The following is a 9,734-nucleotide window of genomic DNA, read 5'->3' as shown; positions in this document are numbered from 1 at the left end:
TCTTATCAGGTATACATTTTATAATCTCACATCATCACAAGAAGAAGGTAAGTAGAGTACAATAAGATATGTTAAGAGAGAGACAGAAAGCGAGACACCACAGCACATAACTTCTGTTACAGTCTATTGCTATCATTGTTCTTATTTTTAGTTATTGCTAACCTCTTACTGTACCTAATTTATGGATTAAGCTTTATTACTGGTACTTAAGTATAGGAAAAAACAGAGTATATACAGCATTTGGCACTATCTTGGTTTCAGGCATCCTCTGGGGGTCTTGGAATGTACCCCTGTGGGCAAATGGAGATGATTGTACTAAGAGTATCAAAGCACAAATGGCTGAAACTCCTTCTCCTAGAGTTGTAACTTTCAGAGAGAAGGAGCTTAATTATCTCCCTCTGCAATATCTCTAGAGAGAAAATTCAGTGTATGTTTTTCTTATTTTTTCCTCCTTAAGAAAAGTACTATCTTTGAACTTGATATAACCTTGGGATGGAAGCAGGAGAGGGAAAAATCCCATATATATATATATATATATATATATATATATATATATATAAATAAAATCTGAGTTGTGTGTGTGTGTGTGTGCGCGCAAATATTAAAAAAAATGGTTTTCTGGTTTTGTAGATAGGTATTTAGAGTGACAGGGAGTTATACCTTTAAACATTAAATGTGTGCAGTGGTATAAGTTGAATTCTAATTCACATATTTTTTCCTTTGGACTCACCTACCCCACACCCAAGCATGGTGGGGCTTATGGGAGGCTTATCCTCATGCTTCATTTACAGTGAATATAATAATTAAAAATTAATATTAATTAAATATCATTAAAATAAATTAATACAAAATTAATATGAAATTAAAATACAATAATTACATCATGTGTGACAAAAGCTTCAAAAGTGGAGTAAGCATCACTAGGAGCATCATTCAGAATAGGGTGGGGAGGATATTGAGGAAGCAGGACGGATCCACTTCCCCTGCTTCCATTTTAGAAAAACCACGGGTTTGTGAATTTTGTCATTTGCTGCTTGTCAACTGCACCTCGACCACCTCCTGGAACACATCCTTCCAATTTGGACTGAAACAGAGATAATACAACATCTGTACACTAAATGGCCAATCGTGTCTTAGAGAGTCATTTTAACCCTGTCAGCACCAATCTTAGTTCCTTCAAACCAACTTATGTAACCTCGTGGTTTCTGCCTTTCTAAGCCTGCACTCACCGCTTGCAATTCAGAGCACACTTTCAATTTCTGGCCTCTCTGCATCTCCCAGATTGCAAGCCCTAAACTCCAAATAAACACTTTTGGTTGTTTTACAGCCTCTTCTTGCTCAGCATATGTTAATATACCATTATATAAGCGTGTGTGTGTGTGTGTGTGTGTGTGTGTGTGTGTGTATGTGTGTGTGGTTTCAGCAAAGTAAGATGGAAAAAGTTATTTTCCAGCCACTTTGCCCACTGTCACCAGCTTCTCTGGATAATTCTGAGCCCCACAATGGCAAATTTTCAGGTGTGCATTATTTGGTCGGTTACTTCAATTTCTCACTACATGGATACAGACTGAATTAATTAGGTAAAAAAAAAACCCTCTGGAAGATGTGTATGCAATATTACCAACATTATGCAAGGGACTCTCTAAAGATTTCCCTTTGCACTTGAGACAATTGTAGAGATGTCCAAGGTGAGAATTTGGAGAGACAGAGCCATTTTGGTCCCTCTGTGCTTGTGTGTGCGTATCTGTGTCATATCCCAGGGATCAGGGAATTGTATGCAGTCAAGTAACTCATTCCAGGGTAAGAAATTGGAACCAAGCTGCAGTCTAAACTGCCTTTCTCAGCATGAATCAATGGATTTCTAACAAGCCAGAGCAAGACACAGAAGGTAAGCCAGATGAACCTAAGGCATGTGTCTTGTTCAACTTTGCACCATGCAGTAGTATAAGTGGGCAACCAAGTGATGGTACTTTTAGTATTCCTAATAATGTCCTGCATTTGAAATGCGCCAATCTCTTTCATATTTGAAATGCGCCAATCTCTTTCATATTTGAAATGCGCCAATCTCTTTCATATTTGAAATGTGCCAATCTCTTTCATATTTGAAATGGGCCAATCTCTTTCATATTTGAAATGCGCCAATCTCTTTCATATTTACTTTGGAATTTAATTCAAATGCCAGTAGTTAAAAGCTGGGTATATTATCTTTATTTTACAGATGAGGAAACAGACTCAGAGAAGTTAAGGTACTGCCCAAGTCACAGAGCAGGTAACGCTTAATGGCTCTGAGGCCTGGCACCAGCTCTTTTCTCTCTAAATTGACTCTTCTTATGTCTCAGATGCCTTCATTTATTGGAGTGATTTAAAGAAAATGAACAAACGAATGAATGAATGCATGCGTGCATGATGGCCTAGGTAGGCCCGCCTCAGGATTGGAGAGACTAGCCTGGGAGAGAGGACCCAGACAGAAGACCCATCAGGATCCCTTTGAGAAATGTAGACTGTGGTGTTGGAAGTAAATGGCAAATGTAGCAAGGAAGAAACAATTTATAGTGTACTCGGTTGTACAAATAATCTGTATTTTGACATTTTTTTCTGTAGCCGACTCCATCTTAAGTAGCACTCAACATGCCTCTGAGTGGCAGTGACCACTACACTTGAGATCAATCCGTTAAACACAACTGAACCGATCTTTTAAGGTCCTGTCTTCCAGACGCCTCATCTCCCTGCTTCTTTCCAAGTTGACCTCTAGAGGTATAGGGAAGGGGTCTCAGCAGACTGTAAGGTGATTGAAATAGGAGGGGTCTCTTGGAGTCGCCTATGGGAACTTGTCCTCTTGGCATCCTGGTGGCGACAGTACCTTTCCTGCCAACCTACTTGTTTCTCATCATCTAGTGGCTGCTGGCTTCTTCATTAGCTGGTGATCACCAGTTGTCTTATCTCTTGCATGGGAAGGGTACTGTGGACTTGTCTTCATGGTCTCACTCTCGTCTTTTTGGCGATGATGGTGTCAGTTATAAGAAGAGGTGCAGAAAGTCTGGGAAGGTTCTGGTATACCTATTGATTGAGTCCATTTATGGGGCCAATATCCCTCAGTGTCAAAGCAAACTAGATCTCCAACTACTCCTGCCTATGAGAGCACCCACTACCCACCGTCCTACCATTTCATATCTCTCTTGAAACCTTAGTGCCCATCACCCAACTTCCCGGCATGTGCCTATATGCGTGAGGTGGTTTCTGTATATAGTTGAGTTAGTCAGCCATGAGGGCCTTTGGATCCTGGATGGATAATGCCTGGATATTGGCTAGTAAGGAACGTCTAGTTTTGACCCAGACTTATGAACCTCAGAGTCTCTTGACCTACCCCAGGGAAACTTATTGCAAATTCAGAGATGGGGTGAATGTAGTATGAGAACTTAAGACAATTAAAATACGAATGAGTATTTATTGAGTATCTACAGTATGCCAGACACTATTCTAGGTACTAGAGAAAAAGCAAGGGAGTGGGAGTTGGAGGTTAGGAGAAGAAAAAAGACAGAAAAAATGCACACCTTCACGTAGCTTATATTCAAGAATGAGTGTCAGACAATAAGTAAAATAACTAAGTAAAATATATGGTGCCTTAACTGGTGATGATTGTTGCAGACCAAGCAATGAAGGAGGAGAGAGGGAGTGTGGGGAGTGGAGTTGAAGTTGATCTGGTCAAGAAACATCTCATGAATGAATGAAATTTGAACGAAAAATTGAAGGAGGTGAAGTGAGCCATGTGAATATCTGGAAATAGAGTTCCAGGTGGAAGGTAATGCTGTATCTGGTATATGTTGAAGGAACAGGAAAGAGGTGAGTGGGCGGGAAAGTCATGAGTCAGGAGAAAAGGAATTGTAAACAGGTAAGAAAAATAAAGGACCATAATCAGTGAAAGGGCTTTTGGTTTTATTCTAGATGATATGGGAGCCTCTGAGGTCTTGAGCAGAGGAGTGACCTGGTCTGACTTCTTTTCTTAAAGAATCATTTGGTTGCTGTGCTGAGATTTGACTCCATTACTGAGGGGGAAAGGTGAAAGCAGAAAAAACAGTTAGGAGACTGTACCAATCATTCCAGTGAAAGAGTTATTAATAATTTAGACCAGAGTGTTAGCAAGGAAGAGAGTATGAAAAAATGGATATGGATATATTTTGTAGTAGAGCAAATAGCATTGATGAATGGATTGGATGTGGGGCAGAAGAGGAGGAGGAAAATCAAGATAACTTCCACATTTTTTGGCTTGAGTAACTAGAAAAATGGAAATACCATTAGGATGTGGAAGGCAGTTCTGCATCGGGCTCTGTGCTGACAACTCAGAGCCTGGAGCCTTCTTCGGATTCTGCGTCTCCCTCTCTCTCTGCCCCTTCCCCACTCGCACTCTGTCTCTCTCTGTCTCAAAAATAATGTATTTTTAAATACAGTCTAAAATTTTTTTAAAAGATGTGGAAGGCTGTGGGTGTATCAGGTTAAGGGAGGAAAATCTGAAGTTTATTTTTGAATGTATCAATTTTGAAATGCCAAAAAAATCCAAGAGTATTTGTTGAGTAGATGTTTGGAGTCTGTGTTTGGGGAGAGGTCTCAACTGGACATATAAATTTGGGAGTTATAGGTATATATTAATGAGTCCATCAAAGGAGTGAGTGAGCCAGAAACAAAAACTTAATAACATAGCAGAGCACAACAATTCCAGCTGAACAACCAAACCTCCATAATTGTCCCAGAGAAGATGAGTTAGTTGGTCTTTAAACCCACTTTAAACCCAGAAGCTCATTTTTCCTTGGGTATCTTTGTGTGCCAAAGCATTTTCATCTCATATAGATATTTGCTCTGTGTTGAACATTTATCCTGGTTCATAACCTCCATAATGAGACTCTTTGGCTTTTTAATCTAGGACAAAAAAAAATAAACTTAAAAACAATTGATAGGTAAGGAAGTCAGTTGATACTCTTTCTTCTATTCAATTTACATTAAACAAGCAAAACCGGTTCTTAAAATGTTCCCAGGAGCCATTGCTTAGTGATAAACATTGGGAATGTTCACAGTAGCCTCACCATTTACAATTTAAGGACGTGTACTTGCGAGTTCCTGACTTTTTTACCTGAAGTACTTTTCTACCCAGAGGCATTTATTTCCTGTGTTTATCCTTGTGTGACAAGTAAACCACATTTTCAGCTTTCACAAATTTGTCTCTCACTTGGTGAGTAATTTTTTTTCACTGAGACAGTTAAGTTCTCCTGCTGTTGTGTAGAAGGTATATGAAGATGTAAGCTATCACTAAATTTGATATTCCACTTTTACACTCAAGCAGACCTATTACTTGAGAACCATTACTTTCTCAGCCTCTCCATTCCCATCTCCAAAAGTAGAAGCAGGCAGGCTTTCTTTTTTTTTTAATGTTTTGTTTTATTTTTGAGAGACAGAGACAGAGGGTGAGCAGGGGAGTGGGAGAGAGAGAGGGGGAGACACAGAATCTGAAACAGGCTCCAGGCTCTGAGCTGTCAGTACAGAGCCCGACGCAGGGCTCGAACTCACAAGCCGTGAGATCAAGACCTGAGCTGAAGTCAGATGCTCAACCGACTGAGCCACCCAGGCACCCCAAAGCAGGCTTTCGTGACAGAACCATTTTAAAAAGTCACACCCATCTCCATCCTAAAAGAGGTTCATCCCCGTAAGTGAGTTACCATGTTCCCAATGAAGATAAAACAAAGCTTCATAAATACGAGCAGATGTCTAGTCTTCCTCACTAGCTAAGTGATTCTGCTTAGGCAGAAAGAGTCTGATAAAAATTCATGATATAAGAAAATTAAAGGGGTTGTGTATCCTAAGGTGGGCTAGACTGCCTGATGATCTCAATCCCTGTTGGAGAATATGTGTTCCACAGGCCATAAAACTTATGATAGGTCTTTATAGTCTCAGACCCCCAAATGACAATGGGTTTTTTTTATTTCTAGAAGTGTCCATTATTCTCATACTGATGTAAAGATGAGTTTCATGTCAGTCCTTTAGGGTCTGTACTGGCACCAGGAGCCAGCCTCCCTGTTAGAACATTTCTATTTGTTTTAACAAAATTTTGTTTTAACACCCTTTTTGTGTGTTAATAGGCATTCATTCAGCTTTTCTGAACGATCTCACTTTTCTTCTTCTTTCCTTTTTTTCTATTTTTATTTTTCAGCTCTTCAAAGGTAAGAACGGTGCTTTTAACATTTACTGAAAGCCTATCAAGTTCAAATTTAAAGTGAATATTCTTCCCCTGTCCTGCCCTGTCATTTTCCAGCACTTACAGCTTTCAGGAGCCATTTCGTTTTTACTTTAGAATTTTCCTTCTCATTTCTGCCATCCCAAGTCTGATCTCTCCTCTCCTTCTGTAGTCTCCTGTCCAAGTATTGCCTTCTGTGTGATGAACTGTTCACTTAACATCTAGATTCCCTGGTCCCAGCTCCTTGGAAAGGGGAGTTGGTTCTCCGCTCTGCCTCCTCTTCTTGCAAGTGTCTGTTCAAACCACTTCTGACCTTTCTTTCCTCTTAGTGAGTTAGAATAAAGGGCACAGCACTAAGTAGGCTGTGGCTAAATGCTGTGGGTGGGTTGAGAAGCTGAGGAAAGAAGGTTCTAAATCTAAATAAGAGGATGTTCTCACTATGATCAATCTCTGTGCATCCCTGTGGAGTGGTATCAAATATCTAGCTTGCTCTTCTAGATGTTTCCTGAAATATAAATGTATCCTTGATTCTGGAATTACTGTTGAGTGGAACCTCTCCAAAGGCATCTCAGTCCTTCCCGCATAAATCTTCAGGCTGGGGAATAGTCTTGTTCAGGAGCAAATTCATTAGAATTAGAATTTAGTCTTCCTGTCCACGACCAGGCTCTTTGCCATGAATAGGAAAGGTAACAAGGTTGAACAAAGCAACCAGGAGATATCCATCTCTAACCCAGCAGTATTGGGATTTGGTCCATGACCTCTGGTGTTCCCAGTTAGTCAGAGGGTGGGTGTAAATCACTAGGTGGTCTGACCATCCCTTTTATGGCTGCCTATGTTGCACTGGAAGGGAACCAGGGACATAAGTCTCTAGCCTGCACTCAGGCTTCTGTGGGGTGCAAATGATATTTATTCATCTCCACCTTCCAGGGACCTCCTTGAATTTCATTCCTCAGTTCTACATCCTATTGTGCATGAGATTTCCTTCCCTGTGTTCCCCAGTTAAGTTGAGATTCGATTAACAGTTGGTTCTGAACAGCATGGTGCCTGTAGCTAACATTGCTATACAATGTATAGAACAGTCATTAAGAGAGTAAATTCTAAGCGTCTCATCACAAGGAGAAAAGGTCTTTTCTTCTTTCTATCTTCCTTCTTTTCTCTATATTTATCTAAGTGAGAAGGTGGATGTTAGCTGAACTTATTGTGCTAATCATTTTACAATATACATAAATGAAACCATTATACTGCACACCTTAAACTTGTATACCAATGTCTGTCAACTATTTCTCAATAAAACAGAAAAAAAATGAGTTGGCTTTTGGCATAGGGACAATTCCCAGCATTGTTTAATAAGTCCTGACATACTGCTCGGTCAGAAACTCAGCTGCTTACTTATGAGTTTCCAAGCATTTATTCTATTTGTGGTTGGACAATGGCATGTTATAGTGGTTTTTTAGTTAGGACTTGAATTGTTAATTTATCATCTGAATCTTAGTTGCTGTCCACCTTAATAAACACCATTTCTAGGACAGTGACTCAGTCTTTCGGAGAAGCATCAATTTTAGTGGATTTGAGTCCATCAACAGCCCTTTGGAGAGTCCCTCACAAACAAAACTTCACAGACAGAGACATCTATGGAATCGTGAATGTTTTCACTATCTGCTGAAGTTCTAACCTTGACTCAAAGTCCTTTCCATTTCAACCACTGGCATGTTCACCATGTGAATGCCTGCGATCTGAGTGGAAGGCAATTTATACCAGTGGCTCTAGAGTTTGTATGTGGCCAACCGTATATCAGCAGCCAGGGCCCAGAATATCCAGCCTTAACTTGATTAACTTTCATCGCAGAATATCAAATGGTTTATGTATGGCAGGGAGAAAGCAGTGATTCTCTCTCTTGTACTTGAGAGCAGCATACTTTCTGAGGTTGGAGAGAGGACCCACCACCTCAGCAACAGATCCAGGAGTGGTCAGCCATAAGTTGGATGTACTAATTGGATGTACTTAGTGGAAACTAATTCTGGCCCCAGGAGGGAGAGCAGGTGCCAGTCTCAATTGCAGCCAGTGGCCAAGAAGACTTCAGGCATCATCTGGGCCCCAACAAGTGCTGAAGGGAAATATTTGGATAGGGAGAATGGAGGGATGAGGGGTAGAAATGCAGCCAAAAGATGTTTTTCCTATCATTGTATTAGCACTTTACCCTTAATTGTCCCCTTCTGGTTTGAGGAAGTGTAGATTATATGTGTAAATACATACAACAGCTGACCTATTGAATCTTACACTTACTTCCAGGGATGACTGGAGCTGAGGTGCAGATTCTTGGCCAAATCAGAATGAAAGCAATTAAATATTCGCGTGCTAACATCTAAGAGAGACACAGTAAGCAATCTGTACTGGTTTGTCGGCTTTGTTCGTTAAAAAAAATCAAGTAGGTGGTTAGCAATTAGAATCTATTATATTCTTTGGTTTCTTCTATTGTTCTTGGTCATGAAGCCCAACTTTGGCTACATAACCAGAGGAGTTGAAACCCACTCATTGGAGAAGACCATGGCTCTCCTGAGCCCAAGGTATCCTGCACATATCTTAGTAGTTCATGATTCAGATATAAAAGTGCATCCTATGTGATTGTTTGAGGAAGCACCCTGTGATCCGTGTCTGGAAGTCTGGACCTCTCTGATATTTGCCTGTGCTTTCTTTTTCCTGCTATATTGGAGCCTCATGAGTCATTCCAACCATTCAACCCTGCATAATTAATGCTTTGTGTTAGTTTTGTATTCACTCGGGAATGTGAATCAGTAAAAAGTCTATATATATATTTTCAGCTCATGTCTAGAGCAAATGCTAGGTTAAGCTGGACAAAGGCACATGGGCAATTGATAAAGTCAGCTTTTGAGTAACCCACAGACTTGATTTTCTCCTCTCCTCTTCCCTTCACACTGTTTTTCCCCATCCCCTTTGACCCTGAATGCACTCATATTTTTCTCTAACATTCCCCATCAAGACCTTCTGTGGATTGCTCTAAGAAACCTTCCTAATTCTCCCCTACCTGATCCCCTTTAAATAAAATTATTTCTCTGTCCTCTGCGGTAGCAGGAGTATGTTTTCACAAAACTGCTGTGACATGTCACATCCTATTAGATCCCTTTTTCCCTGATGGACTGAAAAATCTGTGAAGACAACAATGCTGTCTATTCATTTCCATGAAATCCACGAGCTCCTACCACAGTGTCTTATAACAGTAGATACTCATTAAATGCATGATCAAAGACACCAATGAATTAACAAATATAGAGATAAAGGAGTAATTTCACTTTGAAGAGTTACTGAGGGCTGAGTGAGTGGTGATGTTTCTCCCAGGTACATTTGCATTGCCAATGCAATAGGTGCAAATGCAAATGTAATAGCTGGATAAAAGCTTAAGCTACAGTAATGCAATTCTAATCATGGCATGTCAGACATTGCCAGACTGTAGGGGTCAAGCGATCAGGTATTTGCAAATGTTCTTAAATAGGGCCCC

This window comes from Panthera uncia, chromosome D1 (genome assembly GCF_023721935.1).
Source record: "Panthera uncia isolate 11264 chromosome D1, Puncia_PCG_1.0, whole genome shotgun sequence".
Classification (NCBI taxonomy): domain Eukaryota; kingdom Metazoa; phylum Chordata; class Mammalia; order Carnivora; family Felidae; genus Panthera; species Panthera uncia.
This window is presented reverse-complemented; position numbering follows the sequence as displayed.